The sequence below is a fragment of the Microcaecilia unicolor genome, chromosome 10, assembly GCF_901765095.1.
Source record: "Microcaecilia unicolor chromosome 10, aMicUni1.1, whole genome shotgun sequence".
In the NCBI taxonomy this organism is placed as follows: domain Eukaryota; kingdom Metazoa; phylum Chordata; class Amphibia; order Gymnophiona; family Siphonopidae; genus Microcaecilia; species Microcaecilia unicolor.
Window position 1 is genome coordinate 41939414 of NC_044040.1, and position 20960 is coordinate 41960373.

The window sequence follows — 20960 nt, forward strand, 5'->3', positions numbered from 1 at the left end:
CTAAACAGTGCATCCACATTACAGCATGCTAACTGATAACCACCTACAAAATGGTTGGCGGTACGTGTTCACATGGTAATTTTTTTTTAATCACCATACTGGAAAGACCCACAAGGGCGTGCTAAGGTAGTTCTTGCCTCAGCTTATTAAAAGGACCCCTGTAATTTTGCTTCAGTACTATAAACAGGTGGGTGCACAAAGGCCAAATATTTCCAGCTTGTTTTCAACATTTTCCAAAATGTTTCCGATACTTGGGTCTGTTTTTGGTTTCACACAGTTTGTTTTAATAAAACAAAAATGAGTGCACATTAGAACATTTTAATGTATGCAAGTCAATTGAACGTTGGTTAATTCATAGGCATTAAATACATTTTGCATGCGCAAAACATTTTGAAGGTACACTAATGAATGCACATCCCTAATGAATATGTAAGCACAATGAATATTTCCATACTGACAGAAAAGAAAAAGTCAGGTCGGGATAATTCTATAACTGGGCATCTAGGCTATGAGGGTACTCGGGGATAATTTTATAAAGGTTGTTCATGCACAAAGACCTTTTGCAGACACCAACCCCCTAATTCTATAAAAGTCAACAAAAATTGCACAAGCAAATTTGGGCATGTGCAAATTTATTGAATAACAAGCTAAGTAACGCCAATAAATGGCTTTTTAACAAGCAATTGTTGCCATTAATTAGATTTGTCATTTATGCGCATAAATTTAGGCACAGGATCTATGCCTAAAATTTACATGTGATCTGAAAAAGTGGGCATAGAAATGGGAGGATCATGGGCATAACAGGGGTATTTACATAGTAACATAGTAGATGATGGCAGATAAAAGATCTGTACGGTCCATCCAGTCTGCCCAACAAGATAAACTCATTACACGTGGTATGTGATACTTCATATGTATACCTATCCTTGATTTGGCCTTGCCATTTTCAGGGCACAGATCGTAGAAGTCTGCCCAGTACTGGCTTTGCTTCCCAATTACCGGTGTTGCCACCCAATCTCTGCTAGGTTTCTGTGGATCCATCCCTTCTAAACAGGATTCCTTTGTGTTTATCTTATTCATGTTTGAATTCCATTACCATTTTCATCTCCACCACCCCCTGTGGGAGGGCATTCCATGTTTCCACCACCCTCTCCATGTAAAAATACTTCCTGACATTAATCCTGAGTCTGCCCCCTTTCAACTTCAATTCATGTCCTCTAGTTCTACTGCCTTCCCGTCTCCGGAAAAGGTTTGTTTGTGAATTAAATATCTTTCAAATATTTGAACGTCTGTATCATGTCACCTCTGTTTCTCCTTTCCTCCAATGGTTAGTGTGCACTAATTTTAGGTGCGCACTAAAAACGCTAACGCACCTTAGTAAACATACTCCTTGTTCTCATTGCATAAAATAAAACCTGTGCAAAATTAGCATGAGTTAGTGGTAAAATAGCTTGTTTTAACAGTAGCCCTCATTGACAGTTATACCCCTGAATAAGGTTAATTAAAAAAAAAAACATGTTCACACATACAGGACTAGATCCTATATATACGGTGCCTAAAAAATCAGCACCAAAAAAGCGTTATTCTATAAGCTGTGCTTAAAGTTAGGTGTAGTATAATAGAATGATGCTTATGCCCAAGACGCATGCCTATCTTTAGGCGTGGCCAGTTGCACCAACTGGAATGTGGTATATTTGTACACGCCTAAATTAGGTGCATTTCCCCGTTATTCTATAACATGTAAATGGTAGGAGCACCAACATTCTGCCCATGACCCACCCATTTCCACGTCCCTTTTTTTTTGACTTGCTCATAAAATTTAGGCACAGATCCTGCACCTAAATTTACACATGTGGCTTCCAACTAAACCTTAATTAATCCATAATTCCTTGTTAAAAAGCCAATTATTGCACTAATTGGCTTGTTATTCAATTAAATTGTATATGCAAATTGGGCACATACCCAATTTGCACTCACAGTTTTTGGCACCTTTTGGGGGTCCTTTTTACTAAGGTTCGCTTGAAAAGTGGCCTGCGATGGTGTAGACGTGTGTATTGGAGGCACGCGGGTCAACTTTTCAGTGCACCTGCAAAAAAGGCCTTTTTGTTTTTGGCTGAAAATGGACGGGTGGCAAAATAAAAATTGATGCACTTCCATTTTGGGCCTGAGACCTTACTGCCACCCATTAACCTAGCAGTAAAGTCTCACACGTTAACCAATGGTCTATGCATGTACAATGCCGATTACCCCCTGGTTAGCACCGCATGCTGGAAAATTTACGGCATGCTTAGTGGATGCATGTAAAAAATGAAATTACTGCGCAGTCCATGCGGTAACCAGGCGGTAGTTCAAAATTTACATGCATACGCGCCTATGTGGCTTAGTAAAAGGGCTCGTTATAGAATTAGGGGGACAGGGCTGATTTAAATGAATAAGGGAGAGAGTTATCAATGTGAACTACCATTAAGATGAGTCATTTTACCACAAGTCATGCTATTTTATTTTAATATCTTAATGGTAGCTCACACTGATAACTTACCCCCTAAATGGGCTCTACTAAAATACTGACCGATGTAAAAGTATGTGTTGTGACATGATGATGTGTATTTTGCTGATAGGCACGTATAGGGTTGCAGTAGGAAAATAAGCATAACATACATTGTGTACATAAAGTAACCTTATATTCATCAATTATGAGTTTTTACATTAGGAAATCTTTAGAGAAGCTTATAAGCCAAAACTAGATGCAAGAGGTACATTGAGGGTGATTTTACAAAAGGACACCAGTTTAAGAGGTCTTTTACTAAGCTGGAGAAAATGTTTCTTCACCCAACACATAATTAAACTCTGGAATTTGTTGTCAGAGAGTGTGGTGAAGGCAGTTAGCTTGACAGAGTTTAAAAAGGGGTTAGACGGTTTCCTAAAGGACAAGTCTATAAACCACTACTAAATGGACTTGGGAAAAATCCGCAATTCCAGGAATAACATGTATAGAATGTTTGTACGTTTGGGAAGCTTGCCAGGTGCCCTTGGCCTGGATTGACTGCTGTCATGGACAGGATGCTGAGCTCGATGGACCCTTGGTCTTTTCCCAGTGTGGCATTACTTATGTACTTATATAAGTACTTATGCCTACCTGCACAGTCAAGGTGAGGACTCACATAGGTGTATGCACCTGTGCCTGCAAGATGAGCACAATTTCTGCCACCTAAGCTATGTGTCTTTATAAAATAGAGGCTAAATAGGCACCTACTAACTCTCTTTGGAAGTCTTTCTAAGCCACAGTAGCATTTTTAGCTCATAGTATAAATCAGCTGGTGGTAAATGCCGAGATGCCCATTATATTTCTATGGGTGTCTCGGCATTTACCACCAGCTGATTTCTCCCACAAGCTAAAAACACTACAGCGACTTAGTAAAAGACCCTCTTATACTGGTGTCCTATTGTAAAATCACCCTCAATGTACCTCTTGCATCTAGTTTTGGCTTATAAACTTCTCTAAAGATTTCCTAATGTAAAAACTCACAATTGATGAATATAAGGTTTGGCATACTCTTCCTCTTTTAATTGACTTCCTGTTTGCTTACTAGATTAAAACAATCTAGTTATTTATCAATTGTTTTTGTCATCTTTGAGAATCTAATTTTATATCTATAGCCTCTGTAAATCTAGGTCTTATTTTTAGACTCTGACATCTGAATTGCAGTTTCTGCCTCATTTAGCTTCTACATTCATGTACTGAAGTAACTCAATACAGGATAATGTATGTTAGTATCTTGCCTAAAATGTCTTAAAATTTTTCATCAGTTTTTAACTATGTGCCTAGACTGTGTAATCTCAGTTTTAATGTATTTCAACTCTATTCCTTCCTGCTTCATTGAGTTCAAGGCTCATGTCCCGCACCAGTGACTTTCTCTTCCTTTTTTTTTCCTCAAGTTGCATTGTTTTTCCCATTTTTCTTGATCAGCTCAGTTATGGCTCAGCCTTTTCTGAATGCTATAGTTTTAGTCCCTTGAATTATTTAGAGTTCAGCCTCTCATATTATTCTTCCAACTTTATTTCTCTGTTATCTGGTTCCAGTTCAATGCATTGCTTTGCCTTCCCAAGTATTCCTGCAAACCTTTTTAAAGTAATCTCTATTTTCTTGCATGCTGCTTTCCTATAATTAGTTGATTATCCAGTTGTATCCCCATTATTTTTCTTAAATATCTCCATCATATATTATAGTCAATGTTTTCATGGTTGGACACTCTTGTCAAGAGAGAGAAGTAAACACATTAGTTGGGGCAACATTTCCCATAGTTATAATTTTCCAAATAACATACCATAGAACTGCTCGAGCTATGGAAATAGAGGTTGTAGATTGGGAGGGAATTTTATGTGCCATGTTATGGCTTTGGGTAGTGGTTATTTAAAGGTACAAATGATTATATGCAGTACTCAAAGTGTCAGTGAAATCCATTGTAAACACATTTCTAATTGTCTTACAAAACATTCAAATAAAATATACGTACAAAAATGTCTTATTAATCACACTGTACATGCAGGCACATATTCGAGGATAATTCTGGTGTCCTTTTACAAAGATGCCCTGAAAAATGGCTTGCGGCAGTGTAGGCGTGGGTTTTGGGCACACCCCAATCCATTTTTCAGCGCGTCTGTAAAAAAAGGCCTTTTAAAAATGTTTGCCGAAAATGGACGTGCGGCAAAATCAAAATTGCCACGCATCCATTTTGGGTCTGCGACCTTACTGCTGGCCATTGACCTAGCAGTAAATTCTTGTGCAATAACCAGGCGGTAATGACGTATGCGTGCCAAATGCCACTTGACGCGTGTCTGATACGCACATCCGAAAATAAAAATTATTTTTCAGATGCACGTATCGGATGCGTGTGAAAAATGAAATTACCACAAGAGCCACGCAGTAGCCAGGTGGCAACTCCATTTTGGCGTGTGTTGGGCACGCAAAGAGCCTTACGCGGCTTAGTAAAAAGGCCCCTCTATGAAGTATATGCTAACAGCTACACATTGATTATACACATACTCCAAGATTATATATATGGTGCTCAAAACTGTGTGTAGAAATTTGGGTCATGCACCCAAATTCCGCATGCAATTTAAATGAATAACAAACCAATTGGAAATGATAATTGGGCTCTAATAATTAATTATTCGTGCTAATTGGCAAGAATTAGAATTCACACATTCATCTTGCTAGGTGTATCCTTTAAAGATGTGTGTATAAATTATAGTGCGCACATCTGAAAAGGGGGCATGGCCATTGGAGGGGCATGGGCGGGTCATGCACTCACTATTACCAAATACGCCTGATCCGCGTCTAATTTAGGCATGTGAATTTACACTGGGTTTCATTTGGTGTAAATCCTCATGCCTAAAAGTTAGCGCAGATTCCAGTACTGGGCAGTATTCTATAAATGGAAATCAACTTGGAACACCAATTATAGAATAGCGCTCATTTAGCGCTCATTTTTTTCAGTGCCAATTTTTTGGTGCCATATATAGAATTTGTTCATAACTGATTAGAATGATCGCTAGTTAATATATTGCACCCCTATTATACCCTCCAGTTTCATCAGTGGCATTCACAGACTTTCTTTAGTACTCTATGCCTAAAATGCTCCCATCTTAATTTCAGCTCTATCTTTTGGACTGTTTTCTGGAATTTGCACTCCTGACCATCTGCCAGGTATATCCAGAATGTTATTGCTAGGACAAAATTGAGCTGTGGAGGCTATGGGGCCCTTTTACTAAGCCATGTAGGCGCCTATGTGTGCCCAACGTGCGTCAATTTAGAATTACCACCTGGCTACCGCGTGGCCCGGGTGGTAATTTCATTTTTATGCGCATCCATTATGCACACCGGAAATATTTTTATTTTCCGGCACGTGGGTGGTAATCATTTGAATGCAGGTTGACCATTACCACCCGGTTAACATGTGAAACCTTACCACTAAGTGAATGGGTGGCGGTAAGGTCTCAAACCCAAAATGGACGCACACCAATTTTCATTGTGCAGCACGTCCATTTTTGGGCCCTCCTAAAAAAAGGCATTTTTTTTACAGGTGCCTACACTAGCGCAGGCCACTTTTCAGCGCACATTAGTAAAAAGACCCCTAAGTACATTGAATTTGTGGCCTCAGATACCTTCTTGTATACAGCATTATAATCACTTGTCAGATCTAGTTGGAGCACTTACAGTTGCTATAAGGACACTCTTTGATGTAAGATCTAGAAAATCTAGGAAATCTCTTAAACACCAGGTCACTTTTAGACACATACCAAGTTTACACTAAGAGCTTAAGCTTAGTGCAAGCTACATGTTCTCAATATGGTATACTTTTGAAGATTAAACAATAACTATTAATGTTGGTGTCAATATTTAGCACAGTTTAACTGGGTAAGAGAGGATCCTGTCTGGTTAAACCATGCTGAAGGAGTTGGGAGCAGGTATTCAATAGCACTTTACTGGAGAACATTCCTGGATATCTACTCTGAGTACTGTAGAACTCTCTGGTTAGTGCTGGGGCAGTCTGGGAGCAGTCGGGACAAAGACAGGGGTTATCCCGGTACTACTGATATTTAGTGGTCATGAACGGATAGCTACTTGGTTAACCTGGGACTGCAAAAAGACCCAAAATTGACTAGAATACTGGCATTTATGTGTGTTTTTTATGTCCTAAACCTAGGTGGCTCTTTATAGGTGGTTGTCATTGTTGGATACCATTAGCTGAATTAGAGCAGGATATTCAGGGCTAGAGTGATGGTACCTGGGTAGCTAGCTAGTTAAGGGGACCTTTTATTAAGATGTGGCAAAAAGTGTGCTTAGCATATCCTTGCATGGATTTTTCCCATGTGCTAAGGTCTTTTTTACTGCAGCCATAAAATGGCCAATTTTTATATTAATGGCCGTGTGCTAATGTTGAACTAAAAGAAAGAAAAGAATTCTCTATAAACAAAAACTCAGAGCAGTGGGCAAATTATAAACAAAAAAAAAATCAAAAATAAGGAGGAAAAAGCTTCAAGAAGCTCCCAGCAAAAATCCATAAGAGCAGGACTTTTTCATCATCGGTAAAAAAAAACCTCCTTAATAAACAACATCAACAAAATAACTTTACTATACCAACTTTTCAAAAAATAGTATATAATAGCTAGCAATACTAAGCTGTAGAGTCTCCTGTTTCTATAGCAAATTTAGCTGTAGAGTCTCTTCCTTCTATAGTAAACAGACCTTGACCAATGGTGGCCAGCGTTTCATCAAGCTGCATCAGGGTCAGACGGTCAAAAGAATTTTGACTCCGTTCATAATCTGCGTGAGCACTTATTGCCATCCATTTTGTAGGCGGTAAGGGCTCACACCGTAATCCTGTATTAACCAGTTAATGTGATGATGTAGCATGCAGGAATGCCCTTGACACACCCTCTCCCCCCAAAAAAATTGAAACATTTTTAGTGCGTGGATTAGCGTGAGCTAAAATAGCACTTCAGGACACCTGAGTGCATCTCATAATACACCATTTTAAGCTATGTTGGACACACATCAGCGTCTAACGCAGCTTAGTAAAAGGGACCCTAAATTAGGATAGCATCGTCTTGCACAGAAGCGTGCTGATAGAGGAATGGAGTAAACACATTGCTGTATTCAACAGTTGTTGTTTTGATAAAAGCCTGCATGGGCAAAACCGTAGACATTGTTGGCAGCACAACAAATGACATTGGCTCAGTATCACAAACCTTGAAAGCTATTTATACACATGATAAAGAAAAAAGCAATTTCACAGTTGGAGGTTTTTTTTGACCATTCATGTGTTTAAGTAACTACTTTTTGAACCGAAGCATGGTGGCCACTACCGAGGTCTTTCTTTCCTCCACTAATAATTGTTAGAACCATTTTCACATGCAGTGAAGGAGAATTGGATTGGTTTTAATGATTTTACATTTATTTCACATCTGTATTTGAATTTCACACTGCCTAAAATTTGGAATTCCTTTAGAAAATTACCTTGTTATGTCTTATTGGGTAAATTCAGTAAATGACACCCAAAATTGGATGTAAAAAAAAATGCCGCCCAGTGCTATTCTATAATGGGCACTGAAAATGGGCATCCATTATAAAATGAGCATTGAGTGCCAATTTCAGCGCCCAAATTTGTGCGCCAGAAGTTACACTTTCTGAAACTAGGTGTAATTCCTGTGCCCAGTTTGGATGCATATTCCCAGTTTTCTATAACTCTGTGCACAAATTTTAGGAACACCTCTGAGCCGCCCATGGATCTCTCATGGCAATGCCTATTTTTTAGTTACGCACCATAGGATTTCGGCACATATTGCTATAGAGTGGCATGAAGCAAGATGTGTGCTCAAATCCAAATTGGTGCCAACTGGCACTTATTAGCTTGTTAGGCAATTAAGTTGGGCACAATTCTTGGATCGGCACCCAGTTTTGGGCTCCATATATAGAATCTGGGAGATTAACAAAAGGAAAAACCAAGGGGCCCTTTTACTGAGCCACATAAGCGCCTTCGCATGCCCAATGCACAGCAATTCCAAGTTACTGCCCGGCTACCGCATGGCCCGTGCGGTAATTTCATTTTTTATGCGCACCCACTATGCACACCGGAAAATATTTTTATTTTCTGGTGCGCAGGCGGTAATTGGCATTTTACACATGTAGACCATTAACGCCCGGTTACCGCGTGAGACCTTACCGCTATATCAACGGCTTGTGGTAAGGTCTCAGGCCCAAAATGGACGTGGTAAATTTTTATTTTGCCGCACGTCCATTTTTGGCAAACATTTTAAAAAGACATTTTTTACAGATGCGCTGAAAAATGATTCTGTGCGTGCCCAAAACACACGTCTACACTACCGCAGGCCATTTTTCAGCACACCTTAGTGAAAGGGCCCCCAAGTGTTCAAAACGTTACCATTAGATCATCAGTAAAAACCCTCTAAAACTTGAAAAACTTACAGCCAGCTTCATTCAATCAACAGGTCACATGCATTCCACAAAATATATATTACTTATGTTAAATTCTAAAACAAATCCTCTTTATCAGTGAAGTCCATCTGATTTTAAAACACTCATCTCCTACTTTTTCAGGGAGTAATCAACTCCTTGAAGCTTTGCTCCTCATAAAAAGCTACTTATGTCATAAGTCTTATGATGATCTACTAATTAATCTTAACTGTAGGATACAATTATTTAGTGTTTGACAAGTAATATTCTCCTTGTGCATTAATTGCAGTTTGGAATATTGTCAGTTTGCTGCTGAGCATGCTGAATGATTCAAAGCCTGTTTTTCTCATCAGGCTTCTGTTTTAAATTTCTCATGTACTTCCTTGGAAGTATATTTTCTGTAAAAGATGTTTCCCTAACAAATTCACAGATGAATTTATAAACTACAAAAAAACAAAAAGAAAAATCAGTGGGAAAAATCATAGTGGGAAATCTTCAGCCATGCTAAAACTGACCGCAGTGCGTGGAAAACCCACACGCTGACAACAGCATCAGCCACCTTTTAGCACAGATTGGTAAAAGGGTCCCGTGGAGGGGCATAATCGAACGGGGGCGCCCATCTCTAGGGATGGTCCCGTAAAGAAGCGTACACAACTGTATTATGGAAACAAAATGGGCGGCCATCTTTCATTTCGATAATACGGTCGGGGATGGCCAAATCTCAACATTTGGGCTGCCTTTAGAGATGACCGACATTGGTTTTCGCCTATAATGGAAACTAAGGGCGGCCACCTCAAACCCGGGCAAATCCAAGCCATTTGGTTGTGGGAGGAGCCAGCATTTGTAGTGCACTGGTCCCCCTGACATGCCAGGACACCAACCGGGCACCCCAGGGGGCACTGCAGTGGACTTCACAAATTGCTCCCAGGTGCATAGCTCCCTTACGTTGTGTGCTGAGCCCCCCCAAGCCCCCCAAAGCCCACTGCCCACAACTGTACAACACTGCACCTAGATCTGGGTACAGTGGGTTTCGGGTGAGTTTTGGAGGGCTCCCATTTACCACTACAAGTGTAACAGGTAGGTGGGGATGGGCCTGGTTCCGCCTGCCTGAAGTGCACTGCAGTACCCACTAGAAACTGCTACAGGGTCCTGCATAGTGCTGTCATGGAGCTGGGTATGACATTTGAGGCTGGCATAGAGGCTGGCAAAAAATGTTTAAAAAAATTTTTTTTGGGTGGGAGGGGGTTGGTGACCACTGGGGAAGTAAGGGGAGGTCATCCCCGATTCCCTTCGGTGGTCATCTGGTCAGTTCGAGCAGATGTCCTCGCAGGACATCTCGCAGGACGTCAGTTCGGGCAGATGTCCTCGCAGGACTTACCAGCGAAGGGGCAGGGAAACTCGTATTATCAAAACAAGATGGGCGTCCATCTTTCGTTTTGATAATATGGTCGGGGACACCCAAATCGCGAAATTTAGGTCGACCTTAGAGATGGTCGTCCTTAGAGATGGTCATCCCCGATTTTCAGCAATAATGGAAACCGAGGACGCCCATCTCAGAAACAACCAAATCCAAGCCATTTGGTCATGGGAGGAGCTAGCATTCGTAGTGCACTGGTCCCCCTCACATGCCAGGACAGCAATTGGGCACCCTAGGGGGCACTGCAGTGGACTTCATAAATTGTTCCCAGGTGCATAGTTCCCTTACCTTGGGTGCTGAACCCCCAAACCCCACTACCCACAACTGTACACCACTACCATAACATTAAGGGGTGAAGGGGTGCACCTACATGTGGGTACAGTGGGTTTCTGATGGGTTTTGAAGGGCTCACATTTACCACCACAAGTGTAACAGGTAGGGGGGATGGGCTTGGGTCTGCCTGTCTGAAGGGCACTGCACCCACTAAAATTGCTCCAGGGACCTGCATACTGCTGTCAGGGAGCTGGGTATGACTTTTGAGGCTGGCAAAAATATTTTAAAAGGTTTTTTTTAGGGTGGGAGGGGGTCAGTGACCCGGGAGGTAATTCTGAATTTGGCACATGTGTGGCGCTTACCTGGTGGTAAATGGCAGTGTACACACGCTGCACACCTACCGCTCGAGTAGCACATGAGTATTTACCACTAAGTCAGTGAGTGGCGGTAAGGTCTCGGGCCGAAAATGGATGCATGCTGTTTTTTTATTTTGCAATAAAAAGCCCTTTTTCCAGGCCGCGGCAAACACTGGCCCGGCGCGCGCCCAAAAGACGCGCTTGCACTGCCACGGGCTACTTTTTTTTGCAGCTTAGTAAAAATGCCCCTTAGTGTTTCATCTGTTGGACTCATGTAGGAGTGCATCCTCTTCTCTTGTGTTAGATTATCTTCCATTAACTATATTTTATGGGACATTGTAATTCTTTCAAGGTGACCTTTTTGCCTAGATTGTATTCTCTAATATCTAGATGGATTTCATAAACTGATCATATGATAATTATTGGTTCTGAGTAAATAGCTAAAGGATTATTAAGGAACTAATGCCTATGAAATTCATCAAATGGGAACCTAATTATTTGATATTCCAGAAATACCTTAAAGCCTCTCTGTTTAAGCAATTTCTCAGGGATGATCATAATTAATTTAAACCCCTAATTGTACAATTATTCAATTTCTCAGTTCCATTCTAATTGTTATTATACATGGATGACTATAAATTGTTACCTTTTTGCGTCTAGCATTCGTTTCCATATTACATATTGTAATTACTGAATCCTCATTTATTCTGTTATTACTACTTAATGTATACTATCTTGCATCACTTTTTGTACTGTTAATCACACTAAGTTGTTAGCCACATTGAACTTGATCTATTGGGATAATGTGAGATATAAATGAAATAAATAAATGCACAACTGTATATTCCAGGACCTCTAACAATCAATGTCTTGGTAAAATATTCAGTATCTGACCCTCACCCATCATATAAGCACATAAGCAACGCCAGGCTGGGAAAAGACCCAAGGTCCATCAAGCCCAGCACTCCATCTCCGACAGCGGCCAATCCAGGCCCCAAGAACCTGGCAAAAACCCAAAATGTAATAACGATCAATGGACTTTTCCTTCAGGAATCTATCCAGACCCCCTTTAAACTCAGCAAGGCCAGCTGCCGTCACTACCTTCTCCGGCAATGAGTTCCAGAGTCTAAAGAAAAACTTTCTCCGATTCGTTTTAAACCTACCACATTCTAATTTCATCTTGTGTCCCCTGGTTCTATTATTGTTAGAAAGTGTAAACAAACGCTTCACATCTGTCCGCTGTACCCCACTCATTATCTTGTAAACCTCTATCATATCACCCCTCAGCCGCCTTTTCTCCAGGCTAAAGAGTCCTAGCCGTCTTAACCTCTCCTCATAGGGTAGTCGTCCCATCCCTTTTATCATTTTTGTCGCCCTTCTCTGCACCTTCTCCAATTCCTTTATATCTTTTTTGAGATGAGGCGACCAGAACTGAACACAATACTCCAGGTGCGGTCGCACCATGGAGCGATATAACGGCATTATAACATCCTCTGATGACATCACTCTGAAGATATGTAGCATGATCATTTAAAATAACACAGTTTAAAAAAACTGCAGTGGGAAAAGGGATGATGCATGCTTTGATATGTACAATGCACTAAGGGATCCTTTTACAAAGGTGCACTGAAAAATGGCTTGCAGTGGTGTAAGCGCGGGTTCTGGGAGCCCGCCGATCCATTTTTCAGCGTGCCTGTAAAAAGGGCCTCTTTTTTTCCCCCGAAAATGGACGTGCGGCAAAATCAAAATTGGCGCGTATCCATTTTGGGTCTGAGATCTTACTGCCAGCCATAGACCTAGTGGTAAAGAATTTTGGCGGTGATGACCTACGTGTGTTAGATGCCACTTGGTGCGCATCTGCTACATGCACCAGAAAATAAAAAATATTTTTCAGATGTGCGTAAAGGATGCATGCCAAAATTGAAATTACCACAAGGGCCAAGCGGTAACCGAGCGGTAACTCCAATTTGGCGCACATTGGGTACGCGTAGGCTCCTACAGGGCTTAGTAAAAGGGGCCCCACTACCCTCTGTATCATTGCCAGCTCTTAATGATGGTTTGCAATATAAAGATAAATCCCAAACTACATAAATACATACAGAAGCTTCCTGTTTCTTGAAAGGATACAGGAAGTTCATGTTCTCTTCTTGTAAACTCTCTTTCAGAGCTGGCAACAACGCAGAGCGCAGCCAAGGCAAAGACAAACTCCCATGGTCTGTGCTAGCGCTAGGAGGGTCTGGGACAAGAGGAGGCTGCTGCTAGGACTGCAAAGGCTTGAAAAAGAGGGGCTGATACAGTTGCTGGAAAAGGAAGTGCTGGGGCTGGATGAAGGAAGGGTGGGCTTAGAGCAGTGGCGTAGCCAAGGGTGGGCTTGGGTGGGCCCAGGCCCGCCCACTTTGGGTTCAGGCCCACCCAGTAGCAGCATACTTATGATGTGGCTGTCAGGGATCCCCAAGCCCCACCAGCCGAAAACTTCCAACAAGTGTCTCTCCTGCATACCTTGTAAGTAGCAGATCTTCGCCTGCAGTGAGCAGTGACATACATACTGCTCGCACCGGCCCCACAGCCTTCCCTCTGATGTATTTCTGCCTAGGCGGAAACAGGAAGCTGCATCAGAGAGAAGGGTGTGGGGCCAACATGAGCAGTGTGTATTAGTTGCTGCTGGCTGCTGGTGAAAATCTGCTATATAAAAGGTATACGGGAGAGGGGGGATGTTTGAGAGACCATATGGCATGCAGGCGAGAGGAGATACCAAATCACCTGTGGGACGGGGCGAGGTTCTTCTGCCCACCCATCTTGGGCCCAGGCCCACCCAAAATTGGGTGTCTGGCTACGCCCCTGGCTTAGAGAAGGGATCTGATACTGTTGCTTGGGCTAGAATAAGAGAGGCTGATGCTGATGCTCGATCTGGAGCCTGATATTGCTGCTGGGGCTTGGAGATGGAGTTGCTGATGCTGGGACTGGGAAAAGGGGCTGGAGCTGGAAAATTGTGTTTGGAGTCATTGACTGGAATCAACTTAAACAGCAACCATTTTTTTTTAACGCAAATATATCAATAAACCCCTATTTTTCTGACCTTGAGAAAGCACCTAATTGTCTAAAAAAAATAAACTCCTAAAATTTCAAATTAGAAACACTCAATCAGAAGTCCTAATTATAATTACTGTAGCACTGAAATTCTTTGTTGAATATAAAACAGACTAAAACGTCTCAAAACTAGAAAATGTATACGATTCATGGTACATGGCATGTTCAGGTTTTTTTTTTTTTAGATTTCAGGACTTATGTGAGTGCTGTGTAAGCATCAATTTTTCAAATGCACCTAAACCGTGCCTTCCTGCAGTTTTATATATAATTGGTCTTTAAAAAGCTCATTTATCATTGGAATACCTAGGCTGAGGAACATTATATGAGGCAGCACAGAACATTTCATTCTGTACTGGTCTACCAATCTCTACATTTATACTGAAAACCTTTCAACATGCTGGGCAGCTATGAGTGGTCCCAATGAACTCAATGGGGTTCCTCATGGCTGACTAATGCTTATAATCATCAGTACTAACAAAAGAGACTTTGAAAAACAAGAAATAACATGTTTCACTTAGTAAAACGGTCCCTAAATGTATTTAATTGTTATGTTCACTGTTATTTCTTTTGTATACTTTTTATTTATGAATGGTTATGGTAACCCACTTAGATAATGTAGGATATAAATGTGATAAATAATAAAAAAAATGATGCATTAATTAATAAATCTGGAGGGAAGGTAATTTTTATAACAGGTTGCCTGTATTAGAAGTCCAAGTAGGTACCTATTTTAAGGCTTATGGTCTTTATACAATAGCCTCATAAAGTCTGCACAATCAAGGCAGGTGCAAAACAAAAGCACCTCAATCTTTCCTCCAGTGACACAAGGTGACCCTCCTACCTACTTAAACCCATGCAATATCAATATTAACCTCCTCTACCACCCAAGCCCCCTACCAAGGCATCAACTTCAACCCCTGATCCCTTTGAAACCAAGGCACCCTCCTTCTCCTTGATCTCCTGGCTCTTACTGGGGGTTTCTCTGGGGACTAATGGGGCAGGGGTAATTCCCAGACTTACTTGTTCCATCAGCATAAGGGTTCTAAATGGCACTGTAATTGGCAGCTTGATCCTTAGGTGCATACTGTCACTAGGAGCACAGAGGTACCAATTAAACATGAGCGCCAACAGGGCAGAAGAGACTAGGGATCACTGCTTCCCTTCATTAGCCATCAGGGAATCCTTGGTAAGAGTTTGAAGCCTTGGTATAAGGAAGAGATCATGAAATAGGAGGATGGTGCAAAGATTTCTAGGGGTTTTATCTTTGATGTCAAGAGCTTTAGGGGTAGAGAGGTGATCTTATGCTGCTTGAGGATCGGGATTGTAGGGGTAGGTTACTTTATCTCATTAGCAACCCCTTTAAGAGATAGGAGCCTGCTATGTGTGTCACTTAAACCAGGAACTCACAATATTCCTGGCTGTAGTATTGCCAATTTGTAACACTGGGATGCTCTTTTTTTTTACAGCATCTATTTTTTAAATTACTGCTCTAGTTGGATGTGTTTCCTGTTTAGTTGTTGGCATCCTTCTAATATTTTGTTTAAAAACTCCACGTTTGAAAGAACCTTTTATAAAATTTAAGGAGAACTAAGCAGGTAATAAGAATAGCCATACTGGGTCAGACCAATGGTCCATGCAGCCCAGTATGCTGTTTCCAACAGTGGCCAATCTAGGTCATAAGTCCCTGGCAGAAACCCAAATAGTAGCGCATTCCATGCTACCAATCCCAGGGCAAGCAGAGGCTTCCCCATGTCTCTCTCAATAACAGACTTTGAACTTTTCTTCCAGGAACTTGTCCAAACCTTTTTTAAACCCAGATATGATAACTGCTGTTACCACATCCTCTGGTAACGAGTTCCAGAGCTTAACTATTCATTGAATGAAACAAATATTTCCTTCTATTTGTTTTAAAAAGGCTCAAATCCTATCTCAATGACCTAATATGGATATTTTTAGTTCATCTTCTCCTTGAAGCCTGAAGATTGTCATAGCACTTCAAAACGTCAAGATCCTTGGAGGCTATTCTCTCTCACTGGAAGGTAGTACCTTGATTTGCTGCTATTTTGTTGCCTCCGGCATGTAGTTTTCAGCAAATGGACTGTGGGGTGTGTTCACGTAGCTCATATGTTTAGTTGCCATTGCACTAAGCTCACTAAGTTTTTAACTACCTGGTAATTTGCAACTGTTTTTTTTTTAAGGAAAGCCTGCACAGAAAATATTTGCATGTAAGATGCATGAGACCATGTGATATCTGATCTCTTTTTAGTGCCATTATTGTTCCATAATGACAAGCTCCATTATCAACTAAAGATGACCCTTTGTTAATTGCTTAATTTTTGCATAAATATAAGTATAATTTTCTTCAAGTCTACAAGAAACTTAATTACATTCCTGATAGCTATTTGTAGGGCTTTATAAGGGGCAGTCCATGGAGGATATGGAAAGATCCAGGGACATGTGGAGCAATGCATTGCATGGCCTCATTTGGATAAGTCAGCAGGGGCTGAAAATCAGGGTATAAAAGCAGTGTCATGTGCAAAACAATAGGGGTTCGCATTTACTGCAACTTAAAATGGCTTACCGTGGGATGCGCTCAGGCATCCTGGGTTATGGACTTAATCTGTGTGCGCTAAAATATAGTTTTTATTTTTACATGGAAAGGGCATGCCTAGGGGCAGAGAGTGGGCATTCCTGTGCTAATCAGTTAGGGGTCCTTTTACTAAGCTACAGTATCATTTTTAGCTCAAGGTAGAAATCAGCTGGTGGTAAACGCAAAGGGCCAGATTCTATATATGGCGCCTAAACAATCTGTGCGGTGTGCATTTCTGACTAAGCATATTCTATAAGCCACACCTTCATTTAGGTGCGGTATATAGAATTTACGTAGTTGATATCCCAGCACTAAATCTATGTGTGTCCATTTACGCCAATGAAAATATGGCGTAAATCCCTGCATGTAGATTTACACACATTGGGCCATTCTATAACTATGCACATAAATTTTGGAACACCCATTAAATGCTCATTTTCCTGCCTATAACCACGCTCATCTTTGCCTGCATGCATTAGAATTTAGGCGCAGTACATTACAGAATATGCTTAGTGATTTGTGGGCATAAATTCCAATTATTGCCAATTAGTGCTCATTATTGCTTGTTAAGTGCTGTTAACAATGCTGATTAGCTTGTTAGGCCCATTAAGTTACATGCTTTTTTTATGGAATACTAGTAAAAAAAAGGCCTGTTTCTGCCACAAATGAAATGGGCACTAGCAAGGTTTTTGTCAGAGCGCCACCGCTCACCCCTCCACCCCCCCAGGGTGCCAGTGCTCCTCCCCTCAACCCCCCCAAGGTCGCCTTAGCCACTTCTCCCCCCTCCACAAACCCCCCCCCCCGAGGTTGCCGCCGCTCCCCCTCGCCCTGGATCCCCTTCCCCCCCTTTATGGTCTCAGGACCCCCTTCCACCCCCACCTCACTGGTCTCAGGACCCCCCTCTCTGGTCTTAGGACCCCCTCCCCCCCATCTCTCGTCTATGGACCCCCTCCCCTCTCTCATCCCTTTGACCCCTTCCCCCCCTCTCTCTGGTTCCATGCACCCACTGTCGGTCTCTGTGGCCTCGCACTGCAAGCAGGACATGTGCTGGAGCCCGTCCCCTTCACTGTTGCGCTGAAGCTGCTGCTCTGTACGTGCAGAGCCCGAGCTGTAATATTTCCCAGTTGACTCCTAAGCGGCTAGATTTAGAACCTGTCAGCTGCTCCCAACTGCAAAGACTGGAAGAAACGAAAGTTTCACTCTTTCCTGCTCCTATCTGAAGGGGGACGTGTGCTGCAGCCTCTCCCCTTCATTAGTGCTGGCTGTTGTTAAAAAGAGTGAAGGGGAGCACGGACGGACGCAGCTTCAGGCTGCCTTAACCTTTGTTTTGGCTTTTGTTTCAGCTGTTCCTCTGGTCCCGCCCTCATTTCCTGTTTGCGGAACAGCTGAAACAAAAGCCAAAGCAAAGGTTAAGGCAGCCTGAAGCTGCGTCCATGCTCCCCTTCACTCTTTTTAACAACAGCCAGCATTAATGAAGGGGAGAAGCTGCAGCACACGTCCCCCTTCAGACAGGAGCAGGAAAGAGTGAAACTTCCGTTGTAGGTGACGTTGACTCGCGCTGCTTTGCTGTTATTGGGGACAGTCATTTGTGACGCAACCGGGGGTGCGAGACGTCATCATGTCAGGAGATGGATACAGGAGCACGAATGCTTCAAGGTTTTTGTCCACGCTGCCAGCTTCAGAACGTTGGAGGTGCGTTTTATTATATAGGATGCTTAGATTTCAGCATGGAACGCTAAGCGCACTATATAGAATCCGGCAGTAAGTGCCCCTAGGAATATAATGGGCAGTGTTTACCGCCAGCTGATTTCTACCGCTAGTTAAAAATGCTACTGCGGTTTAGTAAAAGACACCCTTAGAGCATCTGTATTACTGCATGCTAACTGATTAGCACAGAATTACCACATAAGCCCTTATGGCCTACAAAATAAGTGTTGGTAAGTACTAATTCACTCATTTTTTAATTGGCCACATCTTAATGGCTACATTAGTGCATATTTACAGCACTAAAAATATTAAAATAACGTGGTATGCTACATTAAATGTCAACACAATACACAATAAAACAGTTTATTGCACAGCATAGGGTGTAAGCAAAGATGGCAAGAAAACAGAAGAACAGTTACCCTTGCGGTCTTGGTCATCGTCTGCTGCTCTTTTCAATGTCACCCTCCCTGTGATTGTTTTGTAAACAAAGATTGAACATATAGATAGATAAGATTAACAGGAATAAGAAAATAAGGGGTCCTTTTATGAAGCTGCGGCAAAAGGGGGCCTGCACTGGCATCGGCGTGTGGTTTTTGACACGAGCTGAAGTCCCCCTTTTACCACAGGTACACACCGGCGCTACAAAAAATTGAAATATTTTTGCAGCACCGGAAATGGCGCACGCTGGGGGAGGGAACTACTGCCGAGCAGCTGCAGTAGCCTGGTGATACTTCCCTTTTAGCAAGCAGTAAGTCCGCGTTGGGCTTACTGCTGCCTCGTGAAAGGACCCTTTAGGTACTAATTGAAGAAAAGTTGCAAATGGTGTCAGAAAGGTGCTTACATATTATCTTAGCTAGGGCAGGAGTGAATAAACATGTCCTGCTTTAGCATGTGCATCTAGTTGGTCCCAGTATGCGGGTAAAACCCATGTAATAGTGCCCTAAGGGCACTTTATAGCGCAGCTTAGTAAAATGACTCTGTCCGTGGAGGGGCATAATCGAAAGGGGTGCCCAAGTTTTCCTGAGGACATTCTTACAGGACATCCCGGCGAAGGGGCGGGGAAGCCCGTATTATCGAAACAAGATGGGCGTCCATCTTTCGTTTCGATAATATGGTCAGGGATGCCCAAATCTTAACATTTAGGTTGTCCCTAGAGATGGTCGTCCTTAGACTTGGTCGTTTATGATTTTTAGCGATAATGGAAACTAAGGACGCCCATCTCAGAAACGACCAAATGCAAGCCCTTTAGTCATGGGAGGAGCCAGCATTCGTAGTGCACTGGTCCCCCTTACATGCCAGGACAGCAACCGGGCACCCTAGGGGGCACTGCAGTGTACTTCAGAAAAAGCTCCCAGGTGCATAGCTCCCTTACCTTGTGTGTTGAGCCCCCAACCCCTCCCCAAAACCCACTCCCCACAACTGTACACCACTACCATAGCCCTTATGGGTGAAGGGGGGCACCTAGATGTGGGTACAGTGGGTTTATTGTGGGTTTTGAAGGGCTCACATTTACCACCTCAAGTGTAACAGGTAGGGGGGATGGACCTGGGTCCACCTGCCTGAAGTGCACTGCAACAACTAAATGTGCTCCAGGGACCTACATACTGCTGTCATGGAGCTGGGTATGATATTTGAGGCTGGCATAGAGGCTGGCAAAAAATATTTTTACATTTTTTTTTAGGGTGGGAGGGGGTTAGTGACCACTGGGGGAGTAAGGGGAGGTCATCCCCGATTCCCTCCAGTGGTCATTTGGTCAGTTCGAGCACCTTTTTGTGGCTTGGTTATAAGAAAAAAAGGACCAGGTAAAGTCATCCAAGTGTTCGTCAGGGATGCCCTTTTTTCCATTATGGGTGGAGGACACCCATGTGTTAGGCACGCCCAAGTCTCGCCTTTGCTATGCCTCCGACATGCCCCCGGGAACTTTGGTCATCCCCGCGACGGAAAGCAGTTGGGGACGCCCAAAATCGGCTTTCCATTATACCGATTAGAGCGACCCTGTGAGAAGGACGCCCATCTTGCGATTTGTGTCGAAAGATGGGTGTCCTTCTCTTTCGAAAATAAGCCTGATAGTCACTCAATGGTAAAGCCAGCAATGGGGTGGGGGGGGGGGGGGGTAGCATTTTGATTATGTTAGGCTTGTCATACAAATCCTATGGAATTGTGTAGAAAAATGTTTTTAACCATAATTAAATGAATCATTGTGGTATTTGAGATATGGACAAGCACTTCCATCATCTTGCTCCTTCTTCATGCTGATAGCGTTCAGAACATTTTTATTGTACTTCCTCATCACAATTCCAAAGGTTGGCATGAGTAAAATAACTGCATACTGAGAAAGGAACGTGAGTCATGTAGATTATAATGAAGCTAATAATTAATTACATGAATGGGGACCATATTTATCTACTGTATTAAGTAGATTTATTTGATTAATCAGAGGTACATAAGGGTTCTAAGTTGTGATTATTTTTGTTAAAGTAAGAGGATAATTTTAGGCTGTAACATTTTCCAAGGCCCAGATTTATTCTTAACACTTGTCTTTTCAAAGAATAA